General features: G+C 41.0%; 1 protein-coding gene across 4 annotated transcripts in view; it reads left to right on the top strand.

Annotated features, from left to right (window-relative positions):
* Positions 1–12,333, top strand: part of AFF3 (ALF transcription elongation factor 3) — a 451,975-nt gene that overhangs the window by 211,044 nt on the left and 228,598 nt on the right. The gene's annotated exons all lie outside the window — the stretch shown is intronic.

Below are 12,333 nucleotides of genomic sequence, written 5' to 3'. Positions count from 1 at the left end.
TGAAAAAGAGTTAGAGCCGGGTGAGGCAGCTCTTGTGGAGGAGGCACAACCAGTCTCAGCTGTGGAGAGGCATCGGTCCAAGAGACAGCAAGAGTTAAGGATCTGCATGCATAGAACAACAGGCAAAGCTGCTGACTCAGGAACTCTTGATTAACAGCACCGGGGGTCAGCCTGTTTAAGATGACTGCACCACAGCTACCCTGCTGATAGCAACTTCAATTTCCTGTGAGCTAATCGACTGTATTCATATATTGCCTTGTCTGTGTTTGGACCCTGCACTGTGTTGACCTTGCCCGTGGACTTCGATTTGGACTCTGTTGGATTGATTGGATTTGACTCGGACTGAACCTGGATTGGATAACTTCTTCCTGTAAGACTTTGCTATTATACTTCTGCCTCTGCCTGTTTTACTCTCCTGACAGATTTACGACACTGATAGAAAATGCTCCTGGCCAATGCCTCAACCTAAGAAACCAAGGAGAGCTTTGGGTCCAGAAGCACTCCCAAACTACGTAGCTGATCTTTCAGGGTGTGTGTACCCCATCCAGAGCAGGCAGATCTAAACCATTTCTTGGGTACCGACTCCCCCCCCCCCCGTCAGTTCCTCCGTCTTATTTGGATTCAGGTTGCTATCCCTCATCCAGCCCATTACTGCCTCCAGGTAGGCATTTATGGAAGATATGCCATTTCCTGATGGGGTCAACATGGAGAAGTACATCTGGGTTTCATCAGCATATTGACAACACTCTGCAACAAACCTCCTGATGATCTCTCCCAGTGGTTTCATGTAGATGTTAAAGCGCACTGGAGACAGTATGGAGCTTTGTGGAACTCCACACTATCTCACTTTGCAGAACAACAGTCTCCAAGTGACACCATCTGGAATATACCAGAAAGGTGGAACAGAACCACTGTAAAACAGTGCCACCCAATCCCACCTCCCTCAGGCAGTTGAGAAGGATACCATGGTCAATGGCATTGAAAGCTGCAGAGAGATCCTAAAGGATCAGCAGAGTCATACTCCCTCTGTTGATAGCCAATTGGAGATCATCTATTAGGCCAACCAATGCTGTCTCAACCCCATAGCCCACATGAAAAACAGTTTGGAATAGGTCTAGATAATCTGCATCATCCAAAACTGCCTGGTGCTGAGAGGCCACCACCGGCTCAATCACCTTGCCCAACCATGGAAGATTATAAAAAGGTCTGTAATTAGCCGTGGAATCCAGCTCAGTCCGAATATGAGAGATTTTATCTGCAAAAAGATCATTAAAAACATCACATCAAGTGACCAATGGTTCCAAGTTTAAATTCAAGGGGTAGGGGGTACATACTAGCCCCCTCACAGCCCTAGACAACTCAGCTGGACATGAATTTGTGGAAGCATTGTGGGCAGAAAAGAACCGCTTCTTTGCCACACACACTGCCAGAGATCTTCAAATGTGCTCTGTGTTGTGCCCGATCAGATTCGCGCCAAGTCTTCCTACACTTGCACTCCAGTCATCTACCTCACAGCTTCAACTCCTGTAGTTCATCCAAATATATTGACAGCACCCAGCACCACATCCCATGATGACCTGTAGATATTAAAAAGCTTTGGTAACAGAATGGAGCCGTTAGGGACTCCATATAGTAGCTCCCGTTTTGAAGAGAAATTGTTGCCAAGTACCACCGTCTGAAATCTACCTGAGACATAGGAGCAGAACCACTGTAAAACACTGCCTCCTATCCCCAAATCCCTCAGGTGATCCAGAAGGATACTATTGGTGATGATATCAAAAGCCACTGAGAGATCCAAAAGAACCAGCAGAGTCACACACCCTCTGTTAATTCCCTGGCAAAGGTCATTTATCAGGCTTACGAAGGCCATCTCAACCCCACAGCCCACCCTAAAGCCAGTTTGAAAAGGGTATAGATAAACAGGCGCTTATCCAACCATGGGAGGTTGGAGACTGGCCTATAATTATCTATCACCAAGGGATGATAAATGATTAAACCACTTTGGGAAATATTGTATGGTACTCAGAAAGCTTAATTGTGTGTTGAGGAATTTTATTCAGGATTGTAAAGAGAGCCTTAAAAACCCATCTTTTTAGCCTGTCTTTAAAGGATATCTAGTTTTAATTTTAATTTTAATCTGGTTTAAATGTTTATTTATTTTATTTTAATGGTTTTATTATATATTTCTTTATTTTAATGTAAACTGCCCTGAGCTACTTTAGGAAGAGCAGTATATGCATCAGATAAATAAATAAATAAATAAAATGCTTTGAAGTTGGCAGATAACAGATCTCATGCTATTAGTGCTAAGTAGTATTGCTTCAGAGCACAAAGCAAGAAATGTGAGACAATTATAGTTTTAATGTATACTATATATACTATATATACACACACACACACATATATATAGTATATATACTCTCTCTCTATATATAGTATATATACTCTCTCTATATATCTATATCCATATCTATATCTATAGTATATATACTCTAGATAGATAGATAGCTAGATAGATAGTATACTATATATACTATAAACGCTAGGCAGAATGTGATTATAGCCATTCTTTATAAATATTTTTGTCAAATATAAATATAATTTAAGATAACCTGGCACTTTGTTTAAGAGGTTATATTTCATCTTAAGTAGGGATATAGTGGCTTGAAAAAGAGGGTTCAGAAAGTCTCAACAACAGCAAGCCCTCTGACGAAGTGAGGGGGATGCTACTCTTTCTATAGCAGGTTTTTAACATATGGCCATGTTTGGAAGCACATGGATTTGTTCCATCTAGCTCAGAAATTAATTTTTTTCCACAGCAAGTTTATTTATTTTATTTTTAGGAAAGTATATAATAAAGAGCATGCCTTCTGTGACATTTCGAACAACAGATGCTTCTTTCAGATTTCCAAGTAGAGGAATCCATTTTCAGATATTAGCACCAAATTATTCTTTCACTAATGTATCCAAGGCAAGATCACCAAGCTGGCCCAAATGGTCAACCAAATATTTGCAGGTACCTTGTTTGCAGTGTGTGTGTGTGTGTGTGTGTGTGTGTGTGTGTGTGTGTGTGTGTGTGTGTGTACACCCCCACTGGAGTTGCTAATGATCCCAAAATTTCCATTAGATTGCAAATGATCCCAAGTTTGAGAAACCTCTGTTCATAGTTGAATTTTTGTTACTATGATGGGAGCTTCTTGCAATCTTAGTCTCTTCTGGAAAACCTTCTCTCACATTATTGAAAGAACGGTAGTCTCATGAACAGAAAATACTTGAAACCATTCAATATTTTTTATATTATTATTATTATTATTATTATTATTATTATTATTATTATTATTACCATTGGGAATGCTCCTTTAAAAAAAAGAAAGCAGTACCAATACCCAAACAACAATAGAGAAAAAGAAAACAGAAAAGGTTTGATAGTAAACTTTTAGAAATGTGCATGGTTTGAATATGTTAATTTTTCTTAGACCCCATTTAGGGCTAGGGTTAGGGTTTCCTTGCATTGAAACAGACTCCTATATATCTCCCATTTACTTTGTAAGAAGTGTACCTATTTGTAGTAATGGCCATAAATGGTTTCCTCTATTAATAATCTAATGGATCCAGTATTCATAGTTATGCTGGACCCATTCCTTTTCCATTGAATCTTAGAAGTACTAGGAGCCTGTTTAGCAGCCCTGCACTGTCCCATTGCCACACAGCATTCTTGCCAAATTCTAATTACAGGGCCAGATACATCAATTGAAAACCAGTTGGCTACACTAGTATCACAAATTTTGTAGACAGGAAGATAGCACAGACTTAATTTACACTTTGTTATTGTGTGCAAAACCTTTTGTGCATCAGTGAATAAAAATGTGTGAAAAGGAAAGTGTTTTTCCACACATTAATATCCTATGATGAGCTTACCATCTGGCACAGTTGATCTCAAGTCACCAAGAAGTCGTAAACATGAAAACTCATAAAGCTACTTTAGCAGAGCTGCTTTCCGGTGTGTATTTTAAGTGCCACCATTTTAATTCTGATTTCCCCCCTTTTGCAACCTTGACATCCTTCTGTAATTTTTTCTTTCTTTCTCACACAGCCAAATTGATCAAGTGTTTTAATGGAACAGCAGAAGAAAAGAGTGAGAATGCTTTTTTATATGTAGTGTTTTGAATTCTCTACAGATACTTCACTGAAAGGGTTCTGGTGACACCTTAATACATCAGAGCACATTCTATTTTCTATCATTGCGTTATAAGTACCCTAAATGCTGGGATATGTGAAAGCCTGCTCGAAAATCTATGTGAAGCTGGTACTTATCTGTGCCAAATCATCTGACAGCTAACCCTGTAACGTACAACATATAGCTTGTTTGAAAATAAAAGCCAAGAATATAAGGGTTTGTGTTTCACTTTTGTACAGGACCAGAGTGCAAGCTTTTCAAAATACTTTGAAAGAGTTTCAGAACCCTGCTGCAGCTGCTTTACAATTAAGATGGTTCCATCTGCCCAAGCTGATGAGTTTGTATACCATGGCTTCAATATTTGCAGCTCCAAGATTTTGTTATTGTTGCAGTAGTAATACTATATCATGCAGCAGTCTAATAAACTTCATTTGAATTCATTATTTGTTCTAGTACTCATTCATCAAAGGTTTGGTCTCAAGCATATATAAAATCTCAATCCTGACTATAACAGGTAAGTTTATTTATACACTAGGAAACTGACACAGGAAAAGACAATTTTCCACATGTACTGATCATTATTTCTAAACAATTCTAAGTAATTGCTATATCTTGCACTAAATCCTAGGATAGTACTAAATCCTAACACAGAGGAGTAGGCAAAAGGGAAACCTGTGAGTCTCCCAGAATCTATGGATATGCCTGCCAACCATATCACCCCGTACCAAATTAGTCCCATGTGAAGTTGTAGCTTAGCCTCCCAAAGAAAAGAATGGGAAAGATGTACACACAGTTGGAGAGAGCAGTGTGATAACCCATCAGAATGACTGATATATATTCTCAGTAACTGTTTAACCCATCCATGCATCTGAATGCCTGTAATTTTGCCCAGCCCCTATCCAGTCAGACTCTCCTATGTACATTAGGATGGTTGCCAATGTCTGTTGGTTTTATTCCCAAGACACCATATATCTGTGTCTCATGAGGCTCAACATATCATCTCAGCATTAACCAGGAGGACACTGAGCTGCTTGCTAGTCTCTATGAGAAGTCATGGATAACATGTAGACTCCCAGGCAATGGGCAGCCTATGCATACCCTTCCCTGTACCTCATAATGAAGACTTCTGCTGTAAATAGCAAGGAAGATTTCTCCCTGTCTGCTTAGCATCATTAGTTAGAGAGACAAAACAGTATTAGTTTGTTTTGAACCGTAGCATTGGTGGAGTGAGATTACAGAGGAACGTGGTTGCCAAAATTTGTCTTCTTGCAAGGCCCTCCCACTTCTCACTAATTTGGCTACTGTGGGCTTTACCTGTGCTCTGTATTGCACAGAGAGAGGGGAATATTAATTTACCTGTGCATAATGAATGGCTGCTTGGTTGTTTGTATGGAGATGAGAGAAACACGTCGTGTAGCTGCAATTATAATGGATAGGTCAGATACTGAAAGTGAAAAGAGGTGCTATCACCTAGGTGCTCTTCTGTTCAGTATGGTTCAGCCTGGTTCTCCTCTTGACATTGGCAGATTCCCTGAATGTCTGCATTTGAAATTTCACCTACTGGAGAAGACGTTGTAGTTACTGCGACAATATTCAGCTATCCAGGGTAGGCAGTCACACTGAACCTCTGCCTGTCATTTCTGTTTGTTGTTCTGCTCCACTGCTCTGGTACATAAACCACAAGGAAAAATTAGTTTTTGTCCAGCTGCAGGAATGAGTTCCACCAAAGCTGGCTGTGCTTCCCATTACCTTTGAATGGAAAGGAGAGAGGAAACGAATACAGAAATAATGAGATAAGGAACCTCAAGAGTGTACTGGAAATCTTTATCCAGCCCAATGTATTTCAAGTGGTTGGCTTGAAATAAGCCAACAGAGTATTACATCACTATAGCGCTGAATTGTGGGACTGCTGTGCCCTTCAAAGGCAGCATCAGGATTGTGCAGATGGAACAGTTGCATGAGAAGTGCTTCCAAAAATTTCCCATAGTCCTGAATGGGGAGGGGGCTCACCCCTCACACTGCCATTGAAGAGCACAGCAGCCCAGCAGCATAGCATTACGGAGATGTAATGTGCTGGATATTACCCAGTGACTCTTCTTCAGGGGCAATGTTGTGCAAAAGCAAAACTGGTCGGGAAAATCACCTGGGAAACAGGAGGCTCCTCACTATTGAGTCATGTGCATCCCTGAGGAAACCTGATTTCCTTACAGAAGAAATGCTTATCTGCTGAGAGATTCGTCCACTTAAAATCTGAATCCGTATTCACCCCCTTTCTCCAGTTTGTGCTGAAATCACTGTGTTGAATCACTGGGCTGCTGAGTCCCAAAGCTGGAACATGGGATCCAGACTCACTAAGCTTTGGGTGCTCCTTGTGTGGGATAGTTTGTGGCAAACCCTGCTCTATACTGCCTTGGACATTCTTGACAAACAAATTCTAATGGATCATAGGATTCTCAGACATAGCAGAAACACTAAGCTCGTTCACATGACCTTTAAGTCAGGCTGGGAGAGTGGGTGGGGTGAAGGAAGGATGGCACATACCTTCTCCCCAGACAATCTCTGGTCTTCTTATGGCTGCATGGCTTGCGTGCCCACACAAGCAGTTCTGCAGGGAACTACATGGCAATCTGGAGGCCGGGGGAATACAGCCTGGCCTCCAGAAATTGCACAGTACACCTCATAAGGAGCGTGGCTCTCTAGGCGCCCAGCTCTATTTCTGCTTGGGTTGCCTACAGCCTGAGCAGACACATGACTGGGGACTGGGGTAAGAGGACACATCTGCGCCCACTTACCTCAGTAAATGCCCAGTGGTGGGGGACCCCAGGCTACCCAGCGGGGCAGCTCCAGCATCGGCCTTGATCCGGGCTTTTCACATGAGCAGCCCTAAGCAGGTACAGCTGCGCAAGCCTGGGTAGGGCTGCTCATGTGAACAGGCTTACTGTGTCTTGGTTCCAGCATTTGTTGGGTTAAGAGAGTTTTCACATGGAACATTTCCAGACAGCAGGCTTTACTGTGGATTTACTGCGAGTTCAAATTTGCCCCCCAAAAACTGATGCAAAAAGTTGATTCTTTAACCCCAGACATAAGTCAGGCTATGCTCTAATGGGCAATGAAAAACCCAAATCATGTGTGAAGTGCTCCCAATTAGCTCACAGGGACTTGGGGGTAAATCTGGCTGATATGTGAACATACACCCTTCATTCTGGAGGAGAAGCGAGCTAAAAGCCCCGTCTGGAAATGCTCATGGTAGAGCAGTGAGTGCATCTTCTTCCATCCTACCATACATGCAATATCATGTATGTTGCAGGAACTTTATGCAGATGCACAATCCCACAGATATCTGATTTGTGTGTTCATTTCCCCCCTTTATTGAAGGCAAAAATCATGCAAATGAAGCATCCATGCAGTTGAGCATCTATGTGAAGCACCCATATCATAAAAGACATTGGCAGGGAGGAGGGAAAGGAAATGTGCCCACTGTTTTCCTATGCAAAGACTCACGGTGGCTTTCTAAATGGCTTTGTAAACTCCGATTGTGCCTTGCCTTTAACTAGTCAGTGGCAAATGGCTTCTGTCAGAGGCTAGAATGTTGGAAAACTGTGTTTGTGTTTGTCAGTGTCCAGTGCTGTTATGGACAAAGGTAGAAAAATGCAGGAGTCAAAGAATTCATGTATACATAGAACATCTTAGACTAAGTAGTCATGGAATGAAAATGAATTTTGTTCTCTACTATGTACTGTACATATTCTAGCACTAATGAGATGTGTGTGAAATTCGTTCTAGTGGCTGTGTCTGGAATGAAGTTAATTCCAATTCTACTTTATTTAAATATGTAGCACTGAGAAGGTAAAGGAGGTTACCAGGCTATCAGAATGCTTATTTTGCTACACATTCCAATAGTGTTCAGTGGTTCATCTTGTTTCAAATCATTTTCAATTTTCTTTGCAACAGGTTCACTTTATTATACTATACACAATATTTCAATCTAAAATAATGTTATAACAAAACATATATCGGTTGCAGATGTAAACTGTGTAATATAAAATGCTTCACTGCTACTAGATATTTACCCATTAATATGTTTTTAACCTTCTGCCAACCTAGAAACATTTTCTTGGCAACTTCGCTTGATTTGGAACACTAAACATATTTTTCATTCCTCTTCTGTCCACATATATTCCACCATCTGTCATGCCCTGGTAAATAGCCAGACTCATATTATATTCTTTATGGTTTTTCAATCTCTTTTGTTTTCATTACTTGAAATTGGTCCAAGGTAATCCTGAGTCTGTGGCTGCTATTTAGTTAGCAGAGCATAAATACAGCATACTTGTTAGTGTCTCTAAACATGTATGCTAAATACTATTACTGTATTATCATTATTGATTATTATTTCCTGCAAAGACTTGGACCTTGAAGTATCCTAGCTCTTTCTCCTATGGTCTTCTTTCTTCTCTCCCTCCCAAGAGGCAGCCATTCATCTTCGTTATCCACTTGTGCCTGACTGCTGCCCCTTGTAACCAAGGAACTAGCTGCATTAGGCTTGCGTGGTAATTCAGGAATTAGAATCCACAGTTCTTGGGTGCAAGAGGTTAATGCACTAACAAACACTGTACCTTGATTAACCACATCACCTCAGCTTGCCTGCACCAGGCCAGTTTTCAGACAATTGTCTTATCATACGCCTCACTGCTTTTGTTTAAGAACCTAACTTATAAACAGATGCTGAGAGCAGTGTTCCCTTTAACAGGGATTCACAGATGTTGTTTACAACTCCCATAATGCCCAAGCAAAAGCCATTGCAGCTGGGTATTCTGGGGGTTGTAGTCAACATCTGGGAATCCCTGTTAGAGGGAACACTGGCTGAGAGGTAGCAGTGGAAGTCATAAGTACTTATTTTATTGTGTGAAATACTGCATAGGTGATTCTCCCTTTTTGCCAGGAGCTGAAATATGGGCAGCAGTAGTTATGGGGTGCAAGTCCAAGGCCTGGACTGAGAGAGTCAGGGAGGCATCAGATGATGCTTTGGGTAGCTGGTTCTGAGCCAGGGGCTTAAACCAGGAGCTGAGAATGAGAAATGTGCTGGAGGTCAAGCTGAGTAGAGGGTCAGATAGAAGCCAGGAAGGAGCCAGGAATCACACCACGTAGATCAAAACAAAAAACAGCAGCACAAGAGAACCTTGATACTGAGGGAAGGCCTGCCTCAGCTAGGAAGTCTCTTATACTTCCTGCTGCAGGGAAGACCAATCATGTAAATGTTGCCCTAGGGCGGGGTTTGCTCAGGTCTTCAGAGACAGGAGTCTGCTTGTAACTAGCAGGCTCACACAAGGGGCTGTGAGATTCAGGGCTGCACAGCATGAGACATTTGAACAGTGTAAACATAATAAGAATAATCATAAAGCAGCAAGGTGAGAGCAAACTTAATGTGACTGATAGAAAGGTGCACCAATAAAGAAGTCTGATTATAGGAACAGTAATTTTTGTCTTTCAGCTTCCTAAAAGTGTAAAATAAGAAGCTTCCCAGTCAGTAAGAAAGGTTGTCAGGAACAATAGCAATAGCAAAAGGTATTTGAATCACAGTTGGCTCACACCTGAAATGGAATGAGGCAGAAATTTAGTAAAATAAATGTGCCCAAACAGTTACAAAAGTCCAAAATCAAATTAAAGGATCATAGGCAAATGTCTAAAGAAACAATACTTTAGGCTCTAGGTTTTTGCTTTTGCAAAGAGCACATGGTATATAGAGGTAAGTTTTAGATATTGGAAATAATGTGAAGTGGCGTTTTCTAACTTACATCAGTGATGGTGAATCCAAAAGGGTAGTATAGAAGTTTGTCAGAGGTAGTATATGTTGACCTTCGTCGGGGTGTGTGTGATTCCCCCTCTTTTTTTGTTGTTGTGATCAGTGTTGAGAATGTTCACAGCTTAGTTTTATGTACAACAGCACCTCAGGAGCCATAAGAACATAAAAAGAAAGCCCTGCTAGATCAGGCTGACTGTCCATAGTCCAGTGTCGTATTTCTAGCAGTGGCTACCTAGATGTCTCTGGGAAACCTGTTTGAGGGTATTGTTTGTAGCTGTAGTTATAAGAACCTGTAGTTCTAAGTTCTTCTGCTGTTTTTCCTCCTAGATACATCATGAGGGGAAAATCATTTCCAAACAAGGCCTGTATTAAAAAGACTTTTGCTTTCCTATTTCAAATAAAACAATATCACCTTAAGATCATTTGTTGTAGTATTCTGTGTGTATAATTTGTGGTACTTATCTCATGGCAATTATAAGTCAAAGAAACTTATTCACAATATGTGAATCACAAGCACTTCAAATACTGAAACTGGAAAGCAAATAATATTCTGATTCTGATTAAAGGCACCCACGTGAATAATAAATAACATAACATTTGTAAAACCAAAATAAAATGAAAGACTACAGTTTTTATTATAAAATCAGCTGTTCATCAAGGAAGGAATAACAGTGACATTCATAGCTCATACATCATCTTGAAAATATTGCTTCTTGTTGCAGTCAACACATTCTACGTATGGAAAGAATTAAAACCAGCCATTTCAAATGTATTTATTTATTTATCATATTTCTATACCACTTGATATGTACATCTCTAGGTGGTGTACAAAATTTAAAATATTTAAAAGTTACAAATTAAAATACATAATAAAAACAAGAGAATAAAATATATATTAAAACAAGTTTTAAAATTATTAAAATTAATTCTAATTAAAAGCCTGCAAAAACAGGAGTCTTGAAGTTCTTCCTGAAAACAAACAAGAGAAGGAGATGCTCTTATTTCAGTAGGGAGCATATTCCAAAGCCCTGGGGCAGCCACAGAGAAAGCCCGGTCATGGGTCGCCACCAAATGAGCCAGTGGCATCCATAACCGGCCCTTTCCAGAGGATCATAACAGGCAGCAGGGTTTATGACAAAGGAGACGCTCTCTTAGATAGCCTGGACCTAAGCCGTTAAGGGCTTTATAGGTAATAACCAGCACTTTGTATTTCACCCAGAAACATATCGGCCACCAGTGCAGTTCTTTCAAAACTTTGTTATGTGGTCCCTTCATGTTGTCCCAGAGACCAATCTGGCTGCCGCATTCTGTGGTTTCCGGATTACATACAAAGAGCGCAGTAGAGCGCATTACAGTAAAGCCTGGAGGTTACCAGCATATATGCCACTTTTTTAAGGTCATTCACCTCTAGAAATGGACGAAGTTGACGTTATCAGCCGAAGCTGATAAAAAACGCTCCTGGCCAATTAAATTTTCTATTGTCTAATTTCAATCATAAGTTCACCAATTCAATGGCTAAATTTTGTTATAGTTTATGTAAAATACGTTCTGTTGTGTGTAATGATGCTTCTGGTCAGTGACTGAAATAAACTGACTGACTGACTGGCTACGTAGCTGATCTTTCAGGGGGAGTGTAACCCCATCCAGAACAGGCAGATCTAAGCCATCTCTTGGGTCCTGTCCCCCCACACAGAGTACCTCCATCTTATTTGGATTCAACTTCAGTTTGTTATTCCTCATCCAGCCCATTACTGCCTCCAGGCAGGCATTTAGGGAAGATATGCCATTTCCTGATAAGGTCGGTATGGAGAAGTAGATCTGGATATCATCAGCATATTGATAACACCCAGCACCAAACCTCCTGAAGATCTCTCCCAGTGGTTTCATGTAGATGTTGAAGAGCATTGGAGACAGTATGGAGCCTTGTGGAACTCCACACTTCAGTTCTCGCTTAGTGGAACAACAGTCTCCAAGCGACACCATCTGGAATCTGCCAGAGAGGTAGGAGTGGAACCACTGTGAAACAGTGCCACCCAATCCCACCTCCCTCAGGCGGTCCAGAAGGATACCATGGTCGATGGTATCAAAAGTCACAGAGAGAGACAAAAGGATCAGCAGAGTTACACTTCCTTTGTCGATATCCAGTTGGAGATCATCCATCAGACTGACCAAGGCAGTCTCAACCCCATAGCCCACATGAAAGCCAGGTTGAAATGGGTCTAGATATTCTGCATTATCCAAAACTGCCTGGAGCTGAGAGGCTACCACCCGCTCAACCACTTTGCCCAGCTGTGGAATACAGTGGTCCCTCGACTTACAAACTACTCGACATAAGTATTTTTCGAGTTACAAA

This window comes from Hemicordylus capensis, chromosome 3 (genome assembly GCF_027244095.1).
Source record: "Hemicordylus capensis ecotype Gifberg chromosome 3, rHemCap1.1.pri, whole genome shotgun sequence".
Lineage (NCBI taxonomy): Eukaryota > Metazoa > Chordata > Lepidosauria > Squamata > Cordylidae > Hemicordylus > Hemicordylus capensis.
This window is presented reverse-complemented; position numbering and strand designations above follow the sequence as displayed.